The following is a 5059-nucleotide window of genomic DNA, read 5'->3' as shown; positions in this document are numbered from 1 at the left end:
AAGGTGATGTCTAATGGGATCAAGGGAGGCGGTTCAGAGATTAAAAAAAAAAGAAAAGTCTGAAGAACAATGCAGAATCACAATCCCGAAGGTATTCCTGTACACATACACATACACACACAAACATACACACTTACATCATTGTGCTCGCTCAGTCGCTCCCACAGTGCAGTTGCCATGGAAACAAGGTCCTGTCCTATGCAAGCCTGTGCTTGGGTCGAAAGAGTTCTCTGCATTGGTTGGAAAGGCTGGTTACAGAGAGAGAGATGATGACAGAAAGACAAGAAGCATTGCTCCTGCAGCTGCTATACATTCCCACTACACATATTTTTCATGAATTAACCAAGAAATGTACAGCAAAACAGGATAATCCGTCAACACCCTTTTACACCACCTTGGTCCCCAAAGCTGAGGGATACAATGTGGGGTTTCAATAATGATACCTCCAGGGTGTTTGGCTGAATGTAAAAAGGGTACAGTATACGCATGTCCCCCTTCTACAGCACAGCAGTGATATATGTTTTGGCTCGGTGTGCGTCACGGGTGCTGTAGTGTCTCCGCACTTCGAGACAAATAAGCCAGCAAGGCATGAGCTCAGGATGGTGATGTTTATCAGAAATGACTTTAGAGCGTGTTATATATCAGTGTTCAGAGCCTTTTAGGGCTGGTGTGGGGTTGGTTTGTTAACAATGTACTTAAAAACAAACATAATTCAGTATATTTAAAAATAAAAATAAAAAATAGAAATAGAATTAAATAGTTTTGACACTTTTAACTGGCTATTTATATATTATTACAAATTTATATCTAAATTAGATACGAAGGACATTAGAATCAATACTGAACGAAAAATGAGTGATATTTGGCCTAAATTGCCAATTCCATCCCACCAGCCAAGTCTCTCCTATCATTCCTATCATATGACCGCTACGACCCAGGAAGGGTGAAGACTCACATGCCCATGATTGCTTTGTGTTGCTGTGATTGACACAGAAGAGACGTTACACCATCTGTAACAAACTTCATATTCCATAGGAACAGAGGTGGGTAGAGTATCCAAAATCTGTACTCATGTAAAAGTACTTATGGAAATATTTACTCAAGTAAGAGTAAAAGTAACAATCTTAATAGTTACTTGAATAATTACTCAAGTAGTTAGTTACTAGTTACTTCTCATCTGATTGATATGAAGCAAAAACCCTGATTTTCAAACTACTTGGAGAGCTTTCTGCTAATATAAAACACAGGTTGAAGTAAAGTAGCCTATCTCAGTCCTGTGATGGGCACATTAACATCACATAACCTGTCATTTGCAATAAAATCTCAAGCACACCCGGATGGTTTTCTAAGTTTCCAATCAATTGGTAATTATGTATCCACGGGCACTTTGCATAAATAGCAGTAAAAATAGTATAAAAAATAGGCTTAAAGGGGCAAATATATATATATATGTGTGTGTGTGTGTGTGTGTATATATATAATGTGATTAATGGTTTAATGATGTAAATGAGCTGGGCTAACCTGCTCTTCCTTTTAAGATTAATTTACTTTATTCTTACATTTGTTACATTTTATAAGTAAGTACATGTATTCTTTAGGTAGGGATAAAACAAAATATAATCCCGTTTTTATTTTGTATGTGTTCTACACTTTAGTGAAAAAAAAACTTAGTCAAAAAAAACTTAAGTGAGATGTCAGGATTTGCGTATAAATGCAAAACATCTTACAGCATGCAATTCAATTTATTTTGTGGAACATGGATATGAAAATGAAGACGCTTATAATGAACGTTTGTTCATGAACGTGTTGTTTGTAACGTTCACAGGATTGCACGAGAGCGTATATGATGGAAAACATTCAGACAGTGTGTGAAATGTAGTATTACGTTAAGGTCAAAGTGCCCATAGTTACCACCAAATTACCATCAAATAGGCATAATTTTGACACTTACCGCTACATGTTTTTTTAGGTTGGAGCTGGAATTCTTGTAAGCTGCGATGTCTGTTTGTTTTGGTGCACACAGAATGCATTGCATTATAAAGCTATTATTTTTTACATCTGGGAGTGAAAATATAGAATTAATTTGAGGCCACGGGTGATCTGCCTTTGATAAAGTGCAAACGTCTTCCTCTGCTTCAGCCATCATCTTCCAACTAAAGATGCGCAGCATACTCTGGCGAAGCAGCCTCTCCAACGTCTTGTGAGACTTGTCATATAAACTAATTATTATTTATTAAATCTCATATTTATTACCATTTGAGTAACGGAGGAACGCCGCCGATTTTAGCGAAGTAAAAGTAAAGATTTTCCACTAAAAATCTACTTGAGTAAGAGTAAAAGTACGCATCTTTAATTATACTCAAAAAGCACAAGTTACCCAAAAAATGTACTCAAGTAAATGTAACGAAGTAAATGTAATTCGTTACTACCCACCTCTGCATAGGAATCCACAAGCTTCCATATGATATCTATCTTCATTTATAAATATTAGGAACATTTCTGTATCCCAGCACACCTAATGTCTATTTGGTCTAAATTCTAATTCTTATCTTATCCTTTATTTTATTTTTATAAGGAAATGCAAACTTTTGTACTACAACCTGACAAAGCAGATGTAACTACATATAATATCTTCAGAAATATCTTTTTTGTTTTTCTTTTTAAAGGACATCTTTAAGGTTTCCACAGATGGACAAGCTGAAGAACTATTTACTTTATATTTTTTAATAATTTTATATATTTCAAATATACAATGTATGATTTTTATTTGCTTTGGCTTGTAGACAATAGACTGAATAAAGAATTCTGTCATCTGGCAGGTGTATTAATGAATTATGTTAATATTTTATGAAGGTATGCATGAAAATCCACTCTGGGTTTTAGCTATTAGAACCCTGACCTAATTTTTAGGCACTTTTTTCTTCCTGTTTTTATTACTAGACTATTGTAATCACTACATGAATTCATACCTTTTCCACTCCTCTGGAAATCTGATTTAAGATTAGATTAGGGTTTTTTTGGCATGTATAGAAGTTCAGAGGAGATATCCTTTAGAAATAGCAAGAACAAATTATTCTCTCTATCGTTAAGACTGGATCACATGCTGAAACTTTTATCAAGGTGCAAATCCTACTGTTTCTAAGGTTTACAACTTTAAACGCAGATCTAAATAATTCCTGAAGTTATGACACTGGGAAGATTTGGGAGCAAATCAGGTTGTAGGGGTTTGTTTGCTTTTGTCAAATAATGAAGTCAGATGATGGATGGATGGATGGATGGATGGATGGATGGATGGATAGAAATAAATGATTTTTCATTCATTCAAAGGACCTTCATAACTTGTAAGTACAGTGCCATAATCCAGAGCAGCATGTATCACCAACTGTCAGCTAAATGGATGTACAGTGAAGTAAAAGTAAATGAGAGAGAGAGCGAGAGAGAGAGAGAGAGAGAGAGAGAGAGAGAGAGAGAGAGAGAGAGAGAGAGAGAGAGAGAATTACATCACCATAACATCACTATGTACTGTACTCTACCAATCATTTCATTCCTTCTGGTGGTAGGGTGGATGAATGTACTCTACAGATCTCATTTGGATAAAGTGAGCTAGCGAGTAGAATATAGCCATCTGTCATTATTCACAAGTCGAGTTTTAGGACCGTCTTTATTAGACCGTGTAACTGTAACTCAAGTGTATTTTGTAGCACCACAGCAAGCCATGAATCACAATAAAGGATAAACATTTGAAATGCACAAGCATTTGGAGAATAATAGACAGCATTATTGGTTCCCATATGGAGACTATGAGGTATCTTTACAGCCAGCTATATTAAAGTACAAAGTTCTTCAGAAGGTTGAAGGGAAAACAGATTAAACTTGTATTGCTTTTGTTTTCTTTTTTGCCTATTTCTCAGTCATAATGTGCTGACAAAGACCTGGTTGGCTTCTGTTTTCATAGCAATGGCAATGAAAGAATCAAATAATACAAATTCATGGATATACCTGTACTTTTACAGCTGAGCATTCAGCCATTGTACAAAACTGGAAATAGAGCGAGCCAAATATTTTTCAAGGAATGAATGTATAAACAAATAAAATATGCAGAAATAAATAATCAGACAAAAAATTTGGGGAAATTATAGGACCCTTAACTAGCATTTTAAAACACTATTTGTACCTTTGCAATACTTTTACCATTTATTTGTACCTTGGGACACTAAAATACATAACACACCTAATTTCAAGGTATTGAGCTCATAGAAATATAGATTTTAATACATTTCACTAACATGTCTGGTAGGTTATAGATTCCATTTCATTGTAGAACTATTAGCAACCTACTCATTCAATAAAAGAAATGAAGACATTTGCCCCTTTTCCACCGAGGCAGTTTGAGTGCTGGTTTGGAGCCAGAGCCTAATTTAGAACCAGTTCTTTCTTTTTTGACAGCCAAAGCACCGGCTCTGAACCAGGAAAAGTGGTTCTTAAGTAGCACCAAAGCATTGCTGGTCTAGACTTAAGAACCGCTTGCGTCAGGGGCTGTTGGCGGGGCTACTGTTAGATAACGTACCTCAGGTATGCTAATGTTTAATACACTTTTACTTTACCGCAAAATGATCAGTTATCAGCACACATGATAATAGGTAATTACATGCTAAGGCTAAATTTTTTCTGTGTTAATGATAAAATAATGTTATGTACTCTCTCGATTGCAAACTCCGTTAATAAAGATTTTTTTCTCTTTATCTCATCATTAATTTGGTTGCTAACTATAGAATTAGATAAAACTGTAAATCATTTAATTATATGGTTTCTCACAAGTAAGTATGTACGGTATGTATCTACAGTACAAATTCATCCAGATTAAGGGATTTTGCACAACTATACTCAATGCACAAAATCCCCATACACTTAGCCTGTTAACTTCTGTACAGCTGAGTCTTTATAATCTTGAGTCAAATAAATCTCAGTGGAAATGCAGCTGTACTGAGGAACGTCCAACATAATTTTATAACCTGAAGAATTCCTGGGAAACATCCTTATATGGTTCAATGAATACAGT

Source organism: Tachysurus vachellii, chromosome 2 (assembly GCF_030014155.1).
Source record: "Tachysurus vachellii isolate PV-2020 chromosome 2, HZAU_Pvac_v1, whole genome shotgun sequence".
NCBI lineage: Eukaryota > Metazoa > Chordata > Actinopteri > Siluriformes > Bagridae > Tachysurus > Tachysurus vachellii.
Note: the sequence above shows the minus strand (reverse complement) of the source record.